General features: G+C 39.0%; 1 protein-coding gene across 1 annotated transcript in view; it reads right to left on the bottom strand.

Moving 5' to 3' along the window:
• The window catches only part of LOC133455453 (ephrin-A5b-like), a 113,991-nt gene that overhangs the window by 91,410 nt on the left and 3,829 nt on the right, over positions 1 to 18,752 (bottom strand). The window lies entirely within an intron of this gene.

Below are 18,752 nucleotides of genomic sequence, written 5' to 3'. Positions count from 1 at the left end.
GCTGAAAACACTGGCTTCGTTCAAATATATTTCATATTAAAATTTTTTTTTTAAAAATCTAAAATCTCATTTCAACCATGTTTGTAATAAAAGTTTTTGACAAGATTTAAAAATGAAACCTGAAAACTTTATTGTCAAAATGATTTGCAGATTTAAATAGTTACAGCCAATGTTGCATGATTTTACTTTCACACTGACGGCTCTTTAACCACAGGAACTCGCATTTTTGGCAACATGCGAGCATAATCTTAGGAAAATAAGTACTTATGCTGTTTGAGAACTTATACATGTATTTGGGTGTCAGAAGTGACCACCGATTTAAACTTATAGACGTTTACACAATTTTGTCACTTAGTTGGGGCAGCAGGAATCTAAAGTATGTGTCTTTCACTGAGCGGTTTGTTTTTCCTGGGTATTATGACATCACAGACTCCGCTCCCAGAAGAATTATAGTTACGGCATCTTTTACATATATGTATTACATACACCTATATGTGTACACAGTGCGTTATGACTGAAGCATGTCACACAAGGTATTTAAGTCCTCAGTATGTGTTAAAAAAAATAAATAATTATGTTTCTTAATGTAAGACTGCTGCACACGGGTTCTATTTGAAAATCATTTGCATGATACCAACAAATTCACCTAAATTCCTGTTAATCAGTTAAACTGAACCTGAAGTAGCTTCACACATTTGTCTTATTCCACTTTTGTTTTTATTATTTTGTAACACTGAGTTATTTTATATGCATATGTTAAAAAAAAGATTACAATTGCAGATTTAAGTCAATTTTTGTAAAAATTAGACACTGTACAGACCTCAAACCCACAAAAGAAAGTGCATATTACTCAACTATTGATAGAAACTAGAAGATTTGACCGTCAGGAGAGATGCTGCAGAAAAAAAAACTCCTGCTCAAGACATTATTTCTACTAAAATATGTAATTTTAGTTAAAATAATATGCACAGCCACCGTCTTCTGAGTAATCAGCTCGGTTAAACTACAAGGAGAAGCCCAGACGGATTAGGCTGTAGTTACTCTGACATGAAAAGCTGAACTTAATTCAAAAGCTCTCATGCCTGATTAATCACAAATTATGATCAAACAGCTGACTTACACGATAAACATATGACACCCTGCTCACAAGTTTGCATCTGTGCCTGTTCGCCTCTGTGTGCAGACATGCGTGACTTATAGATGTGTGTTAAAGCATGTGTGAGTGCAATCAAACCCGCTCCCCAAAGTCTGCAGACTCATTTTCCGCAGCAGATTAGACATGTCTGCACCCAGAGAGCACGCCACCAAATTAACTCACAAATGTAGTGACTTTCGTCTGGGCAGCGGATAAAACTTTTCTGCACAGTTTCACGAAAATAACAGTTAATGCAAAAGAAAATCAGGTCCAGGCTGCAAAAAAATATACACATACACCAGATCCAATTTTTGGACAAAACTTTACACGCTGGCGGAGCACGAGAGTTTTTTTTAAGAATTTGATAAGCTCAACCTAATGTCCACTGGGGTTGGGCTGCACACATGGAGGAAGTGACTTCCTTGGACGAAGGCCTTGGATCAGCTGACCAGCCAGGGGTAAAGGTGGATTTGTTAAGGCGGTGGAACAAAGCTCTGAAGTCTGAGAGGGTTTAATCAGTCTTCTCATATCTGATAGCTGAGCTGCTACAGCAGCTGGAAGACTGGAGAACAGAGTTAACAGATCTGGATGGATGTGATGTTCAGTGCTATTTGTCATGAGTAACATTTTAGCTGCAGGCACTAGTTGGGAAATTATGTATTTTTGGGAATGTTATAAAATATTGCAAATTTTCTGTTAGAGTGTCATATATGTATATATATATATATATATATATATATATATATATATATATATATATATATATATATATATATATATATATATATATATTTAGTTCAGTTTCTATGAACCAGAATCAGAGACATAATTACTTTTGGTGTTATTCAAATTGCAATGTATTTGTTTAGGGTTAGCTGTGGTATTATATATATATATATATATATATATATATATATATATATATATATATATATATATATATATATATATATATATATATATATATATATATATATATATATATATATATATATATATATATATATGATAATTTACACATTTTGATTTTATGCAACCAACAAAAGTTTTACTGTTAAAAAAGAAATGGAATTATGCTTTTTATTTTTGAGAATTTGCTGAGAGACATTTAGGGTATTTACATCTACTGCAACATCTTGCCCAATTATTTAAAATTGTTACAATAAAAGGAAGTCCACACAAGCGTTTGGGATTTACATATTTTGCATAAAGAGAATAACATTTTTTTATGCCAAACACATTTCTGGATTTTGAAAATAAATTGTTCTATTTCTCTGCAAATTTTAGGGGGTGTCTGACCTCTCACTGGGTACCTGTGTATATGTTTGGATCATGGCAAATAAAATTAAAAATAAAATAAAAACAGCAAATTATTGCTGACACACCATTACAAGGTATCTACATCGTAAAAAACACATTTTGACCAAATATTGCCAATTAAAAAAACTAAATTGAGACCACATGGAAATGAAAAGTATAAAATATATGCTTTTGCTGTCTCAACATTTTCTGTTATAGGTGAATATAATCCTAACTAATTAAAATGTATAACAATACATAATTGTCAACAGGCTGAACAAATAAGGATGCACTAAAAGGAAAAAGCCCACTCAGCTCCCTGTCACTCTCCAACATTCACGCTGTCGTGGGTGTTGCAACTGTGCCTCTGCATTTCCTCGTCACAGTACAGAGTAACCATGTAGATAGTTCCTAGCATTTCAGTTGACATTCCCCAGAAAGCAGCAGGCTGTTGCAGTGAATTCATCATGCTGCATTAGAAGCTTCGCCTCCTTCAGGCAACCATAATTCTGGGTTATTTCTGCCCTGTCTTTTCTGGCACAGTTTTGGCGATCTGTGCTCAACGGGCCAATGAATGTAGGGCTGCCACAGATGCTGCATGGCTCATTGGCTGTCCAAGGGTTATGAGTTAATCCTGATTGGTGACTTTCTATGGGAACACTCCCCCTGCTTTTTTATGGGGGCAATGGGGGTGCTTACATCAAATGAGCATATTTACCCATTTCACTGAGGTCTGGAAGGGCTGCAACCTGATTTTATTTTTACTTTTTTCCACAGACAAAAATGTGATATCACCTAATATAAAACAGCTGGGGTTTCAGCCTCCAAAAGTTGGTTTCAGTTCCAATATTGACTTGAAAGCAACTTTATAAATCCATTTTAACAACTGCCACACAAACGTTATAATAGTAGAATTTTAAATATCTTTGCCTATGGTTCAAAATATAAATATTAAAATATATAATATTCAAAAATATATAAAAAATAGGATTTGTCTCAAGAGGTGGTTTAAAAAGCAGTGCTGCACCACATCTCCCACTACACTGCTGGGTTGCTGGGCAAAATTTAGCACAGGCCTGCCTCCGTTCAGGAGTGGCTTGTTGGATGGTAAATGTGTGTGACGTGTTGGCAGGCGTGTTCTTCTAACCCCCCTGTGTATCGCGTGTCTAGACCCTAACAGCACTACTTCGGGAAAGACCACGTGACCCAGAGGAGTAGTCACAAAACTTCAACATCCGTACATGATGGACCAGTTTCTCTTTCTACGATCAATTCTTCGCCTTTAATGCAGCCAACAATGAGACATGCTCAAAGTGAAACTGAGGGAATGTGACAGAGGAAGCCAACGCCAACGACACATGGCACCGTTGCAGCGAGGCTCAACCTTGCAAATGCGAGTAGAGTTCGCCTTTACAGAAATGTTGAAATAAGTCCTTTTAACCTTCATTTTTGAATTATCCAAGACTGGAAATGTTTCATCTACATCATTTCACTATAAAAGAAATACGTAAATAACCCCACTGAAGTATTTTTTTCTACTCAAAGAGAGTAATTAGAATTTTGTTCATACTTATACATACATAAACATACCTAAACACACACACTTATACACACACTGAAATATATATATATATATATATATATATATATATTTCAGAGATGAATTTATTTTACAATGCAGTAATTTAACATTAATATACAGTACAAATTGTACTCCACAGGAAGCAAACTACAAACAATTTTAAAAAACAAGAACATTTTATTTTAAAAGCATATGTATCTTTTTTTAAATTACTTTGTATAAAGTATATTTTAAAAGCGGTCTCCAATTAAGCTGTAAGAGAAATTAATATTTTTAGTTTTAAAGTAATTTTTTGATAGTTTGGCATTTTTTTCGATTTATGGGATCTATATGAAGACTATTGAAAAAGTATTTCAGCCATTATGAACACCATAAATATTTGGTTGTGGAAAATGTTTGCTATTTCAACAATAATTTTATGTGCATACAAAACAAATTTTGAAACATCATAGTTCTGGAATATTTAATTATAAAATTAAAAATTATAAAAATATATATTACATATTTTTATCATTTCAAATTCTTTCTTTGTTTTCTTGCAAACATGATTGTTTACTGGACCAACAGACATAAAAAGAAAATCATATTATACTAGAAAAATATTTATGGCACACCATTTTACTGCTATTTTCTCCTAATGTCTAGTTAGGAAAACAAAAGGTGATTACTAAACTTTTGGTGACCAAGCTTTTGCAACTTACAAAAGTCCACTAAAACTTAATAGTCACCTCCATCCTGAGACAGAAATATGAGCGCTGAGCCATAAAGGCTTCCGATGGAAACCCAAGCAGCCAGCACACTCAGGAAACAAATAAAACATCTTTATGAGCCAGATTTTATGATCTTAATAGGCACACTCCCGGTCCAGTGGCCCCTAAGTGCTCCGCTTGGACAGATCTGCGCTTCGGAGCCGACTTCAGTCACCAGCTACTGTCTGCGGATATTCCTACAAAACTCTGCAAACAGTGGTTTTCATTACACGAGCTGGTGGATAATTAAAAAACAGAAACAATCAACGAAAAAAAAAATATCTCTCTGCATATGAAACTGCAATAAATAGCCATTAGCCATGACCAGCTTTGCGCATTACAACTGATACATAATAAACTCAGTATGCTGGAGTCATTTGGTGTTAAATAGGAGATAAAGTGAAGAAGAAAAAAACACCAGCTTGTCTTTGATTTGAAGGTGACCATTAAATTGCAATAATCTCCATATTTTCCACTTCAAATTATTCCAAAACCTCACTGTTTTCACATTTATTTATTTATTGATGAGGATACATTATTTCACTGTGCAGGAGCGGATATAACTCCAACAACTTTTGTTGTTTCGTTGTTTGTTCTCTTTTCCATTTCTTAAGAAAATTGCTGAATAAAAAGAGGTTTTACTGAAAATTAAGGAAAATATATCTTAAGAACATTTTATTTACATGTTAATCTTTTTTCCACAATGTCCTGAATTGATAGCTTTGGTAGCGTTCAAAAGCAAAAAAAAAATGTGTTTTTTATTAGTTCTTTTGGTGCATTATCCATCCTAAATAAAGCACAAACTCACGCTATTTTCCTGATCTTTATTCAAACCTAATTTTAGGCTTATTGCACCTTTTTTTTTCATCTTCAAAACGTACTTTTTAAGCAAAACTGCTTCTATTTTTTTTGTTTAATGACTAAGCGAAAGGGGGATTTGATGTGAAGCTGGAGCCGAGACCTGCACCTCCCTTCATTTCAGTCTCTTCCCCTGAGCTCATTGGTCTCTTTGAAGCCGGGGAGGTAAGGTTATCTGTGACCTTGTCCCTTTTGTTAAACAGACAAAGCAAGCTTGTTGAGCCATTAGTCTCCCTTTGTAGGTGCTCATCTAGGTGTGATATCCACCCGGCTCAGACCGATACCACTACCAAAAGAATGCAGCACGAGAGCCGAGGAAAGCCTTCTGAGACCACAAATATCCCAAACTTTAGTTCATTTGCTCCTCTCCAGTCAAAGTAAATGACCACCAAAATGTTCATCAAGTTAACTTGAGGATGAAACGCCAAAAAAAATGAGCAGGTCAGAGCAGCCTGCAGGGGAAGGGGGCGATGATCTCAGGTCTGATTCATGAGAACGTAGTACTCTGCTCAAGCGGAGAGCCCTCATTGGCAGGAAAGAGGAAGACTAGCGATTGGTTAAGACGGTGACAAGTCAGCGCAGGGACCTGTTACGCCAGATGCCCTCCTCTCGTCCCCTTCAATGTTTGCAGCCCCACGCACGCGATCCCTCGCTCTGCTTGGCTGCACCCTCTCATCGCATTACTTCTGCTATTCTAACTCCTCCATCAATTATGCACTAGAATAACTCAGGGCCCTGATGGAGCCAAGACATAAAAGGGGGGATCATCAGCGAGAGTGCTCGCAGCGTCTGCTCGCGTGCTCCCACCGTGCTGCTGCCACAACGACAACGGCGACATGAACGCCAAAGGTACCGGCTCATGCAAAGGCATCGCCGTCGCACGCACCGACGGATCTGTGCGGAAAATAAACAGCTTACATGAGCACCGACGTGTTAGTGGGTCAATCAAATAGGGACGCAAGCCCAATTGAAGAAGGAAAATTCTGCACAGTCATGAAGCTTTACGTTAGGGAGATGACGGAGATGATGTTTATCTATAGATGAGCTTAATGTAAAATGTGCTTTGATTACAAAACTGTTCTCAATGCTACCACCATTTTTGATTTTTCACGTATACAACTGAAAAATCGTTGAGGAGTCAAATCTGAAATGTAGGTCATGTTGAATTCACTTGAAAACTAAAGCAAGTACTTGTTTTAAAGTTAAAGATTTACCTTGAATTCATTGAATTGCTTAATTGAAGTGTCTTGGACAGAATTTAATGCCAGAGTCATTTTTTGGAAGTTCTTCTCCTCAATTGCTCAGAAATTCAGCCCAAATCAGCCGTGACAGCTTTTTATGGCAAACTCAAACTGCATATGAACTTTTTTTCATTCTGTGTTCTGTTTAATCTCTGTTTGTGTCGAAAATACAAATTATTTTATTTGGAAAATAATTTAAAAATTGTTATATTTAAAAAAAAATGATTAAAAGTATGAATCTGGCAATCAAGATATAACACTTATTCAGAGTTAACTTCAAAACCATTCGAGTAATAAATTCTTAAATGAAGAAAAGCTAATCGACTCATCAACAATGAAAATAGAAATAACATCACTGGTGGATTTTAGTTTCACTTTTAGAGGCTTCTGGCTTTAAGGTCTGTAACAGACACAAAGGACGACATACAATGGGGGATTTTCTTTCTTTCCTTTTTCTGTAGCGGCGGTTGGGTGTTGGATCAGGAAAGATCAGAAACCGCTCATGTGACATCCCAAGATTCGTAACCTACTTTTACTCCCTGAAACAAGATGGAGTCGAGTTTGGAAAATGGCTGCCTGGGCTTCCCGCTCCTCCTCACACTGCAGAAAAAAAGGCGAAGGCGTGGAGATGTCGGCCCGGGCCCGTCTATGGAAAACGTGTGGATCTTGGCAGCCTGAGATTTCAATTAATGACCCTGCAACTCCAGCTGTATGATGATAAAACACCAAAAGTGATTTAACCACAGTAACACCAGCTAAGGAGGGGATTTGTTGGGGGGGAGAAGGAGAAAAAAGATGTCGATCTTTAAAGCTATGGCGGTCCTGACCTGGATTTCTCTTGGTTGCGTGTGAAGGTTTGTCAAGGCTCTAACTGAGATCACAAACAGCTTTTTTTAATATTTCATGCATCCCGAAGCACTAAATGTGCAGAAATCCAACTCTTTCAGTTTCAACAGGCCAGAGAGAGACACGAAAGGTCCCGCAAAGTCACGCCAAGTTCACACAACAAATGGTTGACACATGCAGATATGCACATAAATAACATTTACTTCTTTAATACATTTTCACCATAGGAAGTTTAAAAGTGACAAAAACAAGCTAAAATGCCTCATTTGTTGCGGTGTGACAACCACAGCTCCAAACCACCCTTAGATAAGCCTCATTCTCAAAGCATTACACGCAACATTTGAAACCAAAAGACAAAAACAATCACACAGCAGCAGTGCCGCCCACAAATATATATTTAACTTAATCAGAGGTGTTTTGGTTTGTCCCTCCAGCTAAAAGAAACAAAGGAATTATCGTACATGCAAGCCTGAGAGCTTCGTCACTCTGGATCACACATGATTCACAGACCTGACTGGAAAAGCACTGCAGTCGCAGATCAGCTTTCACTGATTTCTTCCAAGTTACACAAAAAGCTAAAAAGTCAGCGACCATTTAAAATCAGGAAATATCCCACCGAGGAGCTCTGCATATTTTTTTTTTTGTTTCAGGGCCTCCTTCCAAAGCTGAACTGACCGAGATATAGTTCCAGAAACATTTACTTGGAGATTTGGCCCCCGCTGTCAAAATGATCGTGTTTGCTTTTTATTTAAAAACTAAACACATTTAAAGCCAGTTTACATTTCAGCTGTAATTACGTGCGATGTGACCACACCGATTTGCCATTTTTCTCATTATCTCCAGTTACCTTAAAGCAGAGGAGACAGCAGATTCTTCTCTGTCGGGGTACCCAAGCCGCATAATACGACTAATGACATCACAGCTAACGAGCCAGAGCAGGAAACGTTTTTCTTTTTAATTGACCATTTTTTATTCCCAAATTAGGATTCAAACCCACAGCAAGCGGGTGATTCTCTTTCAAACAATAACCTGAGGAAAACTGCTGTACCCTTTTCTGCCTTTCTCCAGTTTTCAATCAGTTCTCATGAATCAGCTAACCCATCACCGTCAAGATTAGGATAAAATGCACCTTTACAAAGACAAGTTGCACCAAAAACCTCTAATGCAAACCCCAAGTATTAAAAAATCGCAAAGTAATAACCCTGAACAAGGTCAGTGCTGGAGAATGTGCGGTAATATGTCAGCTGGTCATTTTCACATTTTTTGGGAATGTCCAAACATATCTTCCTATTGGATAGACATAGTGAAAGAGATCAGATTTATAATCAGCTCAGAACTTATCTTCAATTTTAGTGCTATATATTTAGGAAATGTACCGACTGGACTGAATAAACAGGACAGATACCTCTTACAAATACTGTTAGTAGCTAGTAAAGAAGCAATAACCAGGAAATGGCTGAGTAAAGAATCTCCTACAATCCTTGAATGGATTGAAATAGTTAATGACATCTACAATATGGAACGATTTACTTTTTCTTTGAGACATGCTACCAAGAAAGGTCTAAATACTGGGAAAAATGGAAGTCTTATTTGAACCTAAAAGGATTTTCTGTATGTGTTTGGTAGAAGAAATATGCCATTGTTTTTGTATTCCCCCCTCTGCACAAAAAGAATGGACTTTTGAGTTATGTAAGAATGGGAGACATCTTCCATCTTCCTACGAAACGCTTAGGATCTACAAGAAACAGAGTAAAGGACCTAAAATCCTCTAGCACCCCAACCTGCTCACATGGACACTAAGGACCCAGTATATTTTGATAAAAATGTAACCCGGACCCATTCAATCTTGTTTCTACAACATGCATTTCTATACACCTGTGATGACCCTGTCTGTCTTATGTTTTGTTTTTGATGAAAAACTAAATAAAAATAAAATATAAAAAAAAAAAAAACCTCTAATGCAATGACCAGGTCTAGACAAAATCTCAACTCCAAGAGATGCTGGAATGGATGAGCCTCCACCTCACTATGTGTGATTGCTAGTGGTGCCCTGCAAACAGCATCAGCCATGCCCGGCCTGTTAGTCGCTTTGTGGCTCTTCAGTACCTTTTTGGAGGCACTTTTCAGAAGCATTGCTGCAGTCATTAGGAGCTAAGACTGATTAATGTGAATGGTCAGGCAGGGCCTGGCTTTCTGAGCAAAGAACAGAGAGGGGTGAAGGGTCCCACAGGAAGGGTTTTGTGTCTCCACACAAAGGGAAGGCTGACCTCTTAAGCCCCTTAGAGCCTCTTTGCTAATACCCTCACCGGTGCCTACAAAGACACAGGGGATGCCATTTCACCACTTGCATTTAACAGCGTACACAAAAAAAAAAAAAGCCCCCACTAAGATTAAAACGGCAGAAAAGCGAACCTCTGTGCAGCGGAGTGAGACTGTGTGAGATTAGGCCTAACACTTTGACTGTTGCTCATCTCAAGCAGAAAAAAGCCAAAACTCACACAGTATCACATCTGGACACAATGGATCTCATCAAGTCATTGTTGTCTTTTTCTTCTCTCTTTTTTAAGTGGAAACAAACAGTTTCCCACGATTTGTGCCTTTTCTTTTAACCTCGTAGTGACAGGGAGTTATGTTCAAATGTAGTATTTTGCTGATTTAGAGTTTATCAATTCCAGTATATACACTACTAAATATAATTACTATTGCTGTATAGGGATGGGCGGTATGGACTAAAAAATGTATCACAATCATTTCTGGCATTTATCCCGATAACGATAAAAATGACGATAAAAAAAATACCAATTCAACTCCACCTTTGTAACTATAAATGTATCACCACATTTAGTCTTTGGAGCCCCCAAAACTCTGCTCTAAAATAATACTAAATGCTACTAAACTACACCAATTACATTAAATTAATAAAAAACAATTAAATTAGTACACATGTACTGCAAAACTGTAATGACTCAAATGAAACAAGTTTGAAATGTAAGAACAGATTCAACATTTATTCAAACTGTATGGCTTAAACAGTGGGATAACAGTGCAAACAGCAAAAGTACCATCGTCCTTCAAGTTTTCTTAGCTTATAAAATCACAAAGTAGAAAAAAATACAACCTGATAAATAAAGAAACAGTATTGCCATCCTTTGCACTCACTGTTTTTTTGCAGACTCTGCATATAATAGATGATGTTTGCTCCTCGTCACTCTTTTTAAACTCTTTTTAAACCAGTTCCAGAGCTGGAGCCTCGTTAAACAACGAGCTCCTCGTTCTCAGATCTGCCTTCCGCCATGTTTGTTACACAAAAACGTCCTCAACGGGAATTTATTGTTTTTACCGCGTGATGACAAATTCTTACCGTGGGGGAATTTTTTTGACGGTCTATCGTGAACGGTAAAATATCACCCATTCCTATTGCTGTAGTAATTGTATTTTATTTAATTTTTTTTACTTAATAGAACCATAATTTGAAAGTATTTCAACTTCAAAAATGTAGAAAAACATTCATTCACTTTCTGAGGTGCATCCACACTATTGACAGTTATAGTGTCAATTAACTACAACGCCACAAACTGCAATTAGTGAGAACCGTACTTGGTTCTCCTCCTAAAAAGTCATTAAAAGAGGTTTGTTTGAGTTCTTCTGTGTGAATATCTTTCACTTCTTCAAAGAGAACTTTCCAACTTAAATAAATTGAAATTTATACTTGTTGACTATTTCTATCCTTTGTCAAGATTGTGTTTAACTAAGTTATGTGAGACCCTTCGCAGCCGTATTGCTGGTTCCTTCAGAACTCTTAACACTGAAAACAAGTAATTGTATTTCTATTCCTACGTTAAACCTTAAAATTCTAGTGAGTTTTGTCAGGGGCGTACTCAACCAAGCCAAGCCGTGTCATGCAGTGTCCAGGCACAATTGACCCTCCCCACAAATTACCCCGCTTGCTCATACTCACATTACACCAGCCTCTATAGCACAATCACCCCTTACACATCATGCCATTGTTACATTAAATGCTTGTTTATTAATTGAAGGGTGGATGGTATCAGAGAATCAGTGTTATGGAGAAGGTCCTGCATACGCTCCACATGCGTGTACAACTGTACCATCCACAAGCACACCTTTTTATTCCCAGCTAGAAACTAGGCATCATGTTGTGCTTGAGCAGGGAATGGAGCGCTCGCACTAACCAAACCAACTAGACTGGAGGGGTCAGTTATGCTAGGGCACGGTACACATCGCCTAGGGCTGGGCGATATATCGAGATTTTAATATATACTGATATATTTTCAAACGCAATATGGTACGAGACTATATCGTTTATATCGATTATTAAATTTTTTTTTTTTTTTTTTTTTACGATTTTGATATAGCTTATTTTGTGACAAATTGACTTGAATGTTTTATTTGAGATTTGCACAAATGTTTTGTTATTTGCACAACTGTCAACCTCAGTGGAAAAGTCTGCCTGTTACTGTCTACATTGTATTAATTGCAGAGTGTATTTTAATTTAATTGTTATGCAGGAAAGGGATATTTGTTTTATTTTATTCAAGAAGCATTTTTATTCTATATATGCAGGCAGTTTATTTTTATTTCATTTGTTTTATACATTTTGATATTGTGCAGACCTCTGTTAATAAAGGAACCTGTGTGACATTTGGCACGAGGCTTTGTATTAAAACCGACTGTTTTTTTAAGGATTTGCCTCAGAAAAAAATGAAGCTAACAGAGATGCTATGCTATAATGCTTTGGGGGAAACCCCAATTATGGCACAGAAAAAATATCAATATATTTCGAGTATCGTCATTCAGCTAGAAAATATCGAGATATGACTTTTGGTCCATATCGCCCAGCCCTAACATCGCCACAAATATAATAATATGAATCCTTATTTTATTTTGCTGGGATAACGTTCGTTTTAAACAGGGCATGCTCACACTAGCCAATCTGTACCATGCCCTGGGCCACAACAGTGGTCCATTAATGTCAGCGCTGCTGTCTGTGCTTAAGCACGGAACAGCATGGTTCCTGGTACAGTTGGAAGATGTGTGCTTGGGGTTAAATATACCAATACAAAAACATAGACATGATGTGCAGATGCTAAAGTTCCTGGAGGGAAGGTCAACTGTACCTAGGCACCAGTTTGTACGTGTGAATGCACCCATAAATGCTTAGTTTTCTGCAGTGTTTTTTATATCGTCACCATCATTTTCATTAGAGGCGTCAATTGAATGGCTGCTTAAAGACTTAATCTGTACATTATTTGCAGGCGATTTAATCTCTGTTTTATTAAGCAATGAGGCCTTTCATGTCATTTAAGGTGACTTCATCTACATTGTAGATAAGCTAAATATCAGAAATGGGTATATAACAGAATCCTTCAGCTCAGACCACTTGTCTCTCATTCACAAGATTAGGAATCCGATCCCTGCTCTCAGTGTCTCCAGATAAGCAAAATTATGTTTTTCATTAAGTCTGATAATCTCATTTCATCTCATTTGTGCACTCTCTTTTCTGAAATGAATCAAGCACCCTTGCTTCTTACAATATATCATAACATAGTTCCAGAAAGCTCTTCATGTGCTTTGGCATATGTTGCATGTTCGAAGACGTTATGTGTGGACTAAGTGTAAGAGTGTAAAAAACAGTTTGTCCCTTGTCTTTTTTCTTAAACTTGTAAGCATTTATAACAGTTGTGTCCTCTATTGTTATTATTGTAGCTAATCTATGGAGCCAACTGATCTCTTTTGTAATCTTTTTGGAGAAATCATGTTGCACGAGAAGCCTTTTTTTGCTTTTATTGGAAAGCATTGGTTTTTCTAGTAAAAGCAAAAATTTATTTAAAGAAATAAGCTAACAGAAGATTGTAAAATGCATCAGCTTGCTTTTTACTGTGGCCACAGAGCATCAGCTGGACCACAACAAAGAATGAAATATTGCTGTAAAGCAATAAGCCTGCCACGCTCATTGGTAGCCTCTCGTCACTAGATTCTGTCAATCATGCCCCAGCAGCCGGAGGCCCTCGCCTTATTAGTGTGAGCACGGAGGGAGGGCTGGGACACCTCCTCTCTGCAGGAAGGGTCAAAGAGAATATGTGGAATGATGGGGGGGTCGACCAGCTCCCCTTTTGCAAAGAGCAAAAGGAGGGTATGAAATTCACAGCTTAAATGGCCAGACAGTTCAGTCTCCCTAAGACTATTATGTAAGGTAAAACGGATTGAAGTACACATAGTGGGCTGGGGTAAAGTGAATGTAGCAGATTCTTCATCTGTGATGTGTCACTTTTTTTATTTCATGTGCCTGAAGTGCTGGGAGGAGGCTTAATACTCATGCACTTTGTAATAAAAAGGAAGGTAAAGCTCAGATAAGATGCCTCCCTTGCTCTGTTTATTGATGGCTTCTGAAGCCCCGGGTGCAGGAAATCACATTCACTCTGCTCTCTTTGATGCTTCTTGAGATTGACACTTCCTCAGGGTGGAAACACTAGTTCTGACCCCACTCTGGGACTCCACGGCCAGGACATTGCACCCCCTGCTGTAGCCTCTGGCCTTGTATATGAGAGCTCCCTTCACCCTCTTAAACCATGTTGTCCCTCCTGTTACGATCCCCCTGTCCCACCTCAGATAACATATGCACCCTCTCCTCTACCACCTTCTTCCGTCTCCTCCTTCTCTCAGTCTGTCTCTGCTAAGCTGAAAGGCATCCATGGGCTGTTGACTATGAGCCGAACAATGGCAGCCTTTCAGGCCCGGTCTGTGCTGGCGTTGGGAGAGGGCCGCGGTCCTGAGATCCAGTCAATATTTGGACGTGGTTGCCTTTTCGTGTCCGTTTTTAATCCAAGCGGAACCGAGCGGCAGGGAGCCGGGAAAAGGCTGAGAGGGGAAAGCGAGGGTAAACACTGGGAACAATGCAAATGGGGCAACTTACAATGCCACTGGGAAACTATCACAACATCAGCTCACAACCGAGTGAAAAATTGAGTATTGTGTCTTTAAGTGGAGATTAAAAAGAACAGTGCAAGATAAGCAAGTAGTGGAGATCATTCTTCTTTTGAGAAGAAATCTTTCCAAGGACTTTCCTAATATATTACCTACGAAGAAAATACAACCAAATGTGACCAGAAACTGACTGGATCATCAGTGCAATATTGTAGGTGTAAACTAGGAATGGGCGATATTTTACCGTTCACGATATACCGTCAAAAAAATTCCCCACGGTAAGAATTTGTCATCTCGCGGTAAAAACGATAAATTCCCGTTGATGACGTTTTTGTGTAAAACTGATTTATGATTCTGTGTTAAATCCACGCACAACGTACGTGAAGGAAGGAAGGAAGGAAGGAAGGAAGGAAGGAAGGAAGGAAGGAAGGAAGGAAGGAAGGAAGGAAGGAAGGAAGGAAGGAAGGAAGGAAGGAAGGAAGGAAGGGAGAAAGGAAGGAAGGAAGAGAGGAAGGGAGAAAAGAGGAAGGGAAGAAGGAAGGAGAGAGCAGGAGGAAAGAAGGAAGGAAGGGAAAAAAGAAGGAAAGAAGGAAGGAAGGAAGGAAGGAAGGAAGGAAGGAAGGAAGGAAGGAAGGAAGGAAGGAAGGAAGGAAGGAAGGAAGGAAGGAAGGAAGGAAGGAAGGAAGGAAGGAAGGAAGGAAGGAAGGAAGGAAGAAAAGAAGGAAGGAAGGGAGGAAGGGAGAAAAGAGGAAGGGAAGAAGGAAGGAGAGAGCAGGAGCAAAGAAGGGAGGAAGGAAGGAAGGAAGGAAGGAAGGAAGGAAGGAAGGAAGGAAGGAAGGAAGGAAGGAAGGAAGGAAGGAAGGAAGGAAGGGAGAAAGGAAGGAAGGAAGAGAGGAAGGGAGAAAAGCGGAAGGGAAGAAGGAAGGAGAGAGCAGGAGGAAAGAAGGAAGGAAGGGAAAAAAGAAGGAAAGAAGGAAGGAAGGAAGGAAGGAAGGAAGGAAGGAAGGAAGGAAGGAAGGAAGGAAGGAAGGAAGGAAGGAAGAAAAGAAGGAAGGAAGGGAGGAAGGGAGAAAAGAGGAAGGGAAGAAGGAAGGAGAGAGCAGGAGCAAAGAAGGAAGGAAGGAAGGAAGGAAGGAAGGAAGGAAGGAAGGAAGGAAGGAAGGAAGGAAGGAAGGAAGGAAGGAAGGAAGGAAGGAAGGAAGGAAGGAAGGAAGGAAGGAAGGAAGGAAAGGGGAGAAGGAAGGGAGAAAACAAGGGAAGGAGGAAGGAAGGGAGAAAAGAGGGAGGGAAGAAGGAAGGAGAGAGCAGGAGGAAAGAAGGAAGGAAGGGAAAAAAGAAAGAAAGAAAGAAAGAAAGAAAGAAAGAAAGAAAGAAAGAAAGAAAGATAATTTCCCGTTAAATTACGTTTTTGTGGAACAAACATGGCGGATCTGAGAGTGAGATAGATTTATAGTTACAAAGATGGAGTTGAATTGGTATTTTTTTATCATCATTTTTATCATTATCGGGATAAATGCCAGAAATTATGGTGATACATTTTTTTAGTCCATACCGCCCATCCCTAGTGTATACCAAACATAAAAAGTTGCCATTGAGAAGATTCTTTAATTGTCTTAAGGAGAAATATGCTGCATCTGTTGTGGAAAGCTTTGGATGAGCATTATCAAGGATTAACAGAAGCCCCTGGGGTGACAGTGGTCTCCCTGAATACAGGAATCCCTTTCTCCCCAGCTGTCAGGTCGTTAGTCCCACCCAATGAGGTTCTTTGATGACGGGGGTATCAGTTTCCATGGCTTCGGAGACACAAACAGCCTGCGAGATTAGGGACGGAACTCGGCCCTGATTCTCTCCTGATCCCACCTATCAACAACAAATAAACACCTAAGGCAAAGGCAGCGCCTGCATGCGGACCATATGGACACGGGTGGGTTTTAATGAAGCAGCTAAATAGCTGGTAAGCAGGGAATTCACTAATAGCTTCTCGTCAGGGCAGCAGTAAATACCCAACTCTTTCACTTTATTCCATCATTTGGTTAGCGACGCAGCCTGTGAAGCTGACAAGAAACACATGTGGCTCGCTTTTCTGACATGAGTCTTTCCAACATAAAATGCAACGGTTTGAGTTTTTCTGTTGTGGAGTTCTTTGGGTGTTTCAATCTATGAATCACCCTCACACAGCCTATTAAATATAGGCTTCAACATTTGTGGTGTGTTCGTAAAGCAGGGTCACATGACTTGAAGTTAACAATCTTGAATATGAACAAGACAAATAAAATTATTGTGGGTTTTAGGACTAACAATAAGTTGAAAAGTAAGAACTACATATACCAGCGCCTTTATGTAACACTTGAACAAAAATGATGATATCGATTTTTATTTTATTATCTTTTTATATATTTTCATCCCGATTTTGTTCCCATTTTCTTCACCCTACCTAAGTCAATACTGGGAATTGCTTTCCCTCTGCCAACCCCTGGAAGACACTGCACTGAGCTCAAGTTTCCTCCTTACTTGAGGAGTGAGCAGGCCGCTTCTTATCACCAGTAAGGGTGGGGCTTCTCCGGCCTGACGTAGCGCATGGAAGGATCACGTTATTCCGGCCAGATCCTCCCCACCCCATCAAACTGGTCAATACACTGCCCCTTCTGGCTGGCCAGAGGGGGCGGTGTATAGCCCAGGACTGATGCATTTTTTTGTGAGGGTAGCTCCCATTAGCTACCCAAGGGAACACGGGGAGAACATGCAAACTCCACACAGAAAGGCCCTTTCACCAACCCCACCCAGGGTGTGGGTGCTGGGGTCATGGGGGAACTTAACACACCATCAGCACCAACAGCGTGCGCGCCAAGAATTGAACCCAGGACCTTCTAGCTGTGAGGCGGCTGCACTACCAGCTGCGCTCCCAAGCCCCCCCATGTCCCCTTGATATCAGTTTTAAAATGCATGTAAACATCTTTGTCTGACTGAAGTCCAACTAGACCAAACTTTTATAGTTAGATTAACACAGATAATGCAGTCCAAGTTGAGATAATCTCCACAAGTAGTGTTCAAGTCGACTGACACTGGCCTATGTCCTCTGTGTACGCGCCACAGTTCTCGCCACATGGTTTGACTCAGAAACACCAGAAAAGAGCCAAAACAGAGAATACAAGGGGAAAGAAATAAAAACTGAACTGTAAAGAAGGAATTAAAGATATAGAGCTGTAAGTCTGCCCAATTTTTCACAATTTGCTGCCACTAGCCAAACCAAAGACTTATCAATTGTTTTGGTAAATGGAGTAACAGGTCAGTGCGACAAAAACAGTCCCCACATTCAGCTTGTCAGCTGGCTATCGTGATGGTGCGTGACTTTGGTTAGTAAATCGATTCTGTTCACTTGCATATCCATTGGGGGAAAAAAAGAGCCCAATCAAACAGCCTATTTGAGCTACAGCTGTAGCCCAACTGAACTGTATGTACAAATTAGCTTCTCTAAAAACAGACAGAGCAGGCTGTGCTTAAGCGTATGTCCTTTAATGCCTTATTTTGGTTATACAGAGTGCAGTTTTATCAGTGGTCATCATCTAGGGCAGCAGTATCAGGGCCAGTGACTTAAAGAAATTATCAAACTGAAACAACACACACAACAAAGTCTTCAGTCGGACACGTCTTCAAGTTCGCTGCAAACCCACCACAGTGAACGATTTTCCCGACATACAACCATGACCTTAAACAATGAATCTCTATGATGAATATCTGTTCTAACATTTACTGCAACAGTATACATTTTCAATAAAACATATAATTACATTAAATCTAAATGAAAAATAAAATTAGCCATATAAACCAAATATGCAGATATTTATGTGATAATTGGAAGTTCAAATGTCCTTTTTTAATATTTTGCAGCCTGGCAAAAAAAAAAAAAAAAAAAGTTTTCTCAAAATATGTCGATGCAACATAATTTTTGAAATCCCATATGCAAAAACCGTATCTATCACAACAAGGTGGAACCATGTCCCTGCAGAAAGTAAACTTGACTTAGTGAGAATACGTCATTATGGTCAGTGAACAGTAGAGTAATGATCTCATATAACAATGCGCAGATACAAACGATG

Source organism: Cololabis saira, chromosome 11, assembly GCF_033807715.1.
Source record: "Cololabis saira isolate AMF1-May2022 chromosome 11, fColSai1.1, whole genome shotgun sequence".
Taxonomy (NCBI): domain Eukaryota; kingdom Metazoa; phylum Chordata; class Actinopteri; order Beloniformes; family Belonidae; genus Cololabis; species Cololabis saira.
The sequence above is the reverse complement of the archived record's forward strand: the minus strand, read 5'-3'. Positions and strand labels throughout refer to the sequence as shown.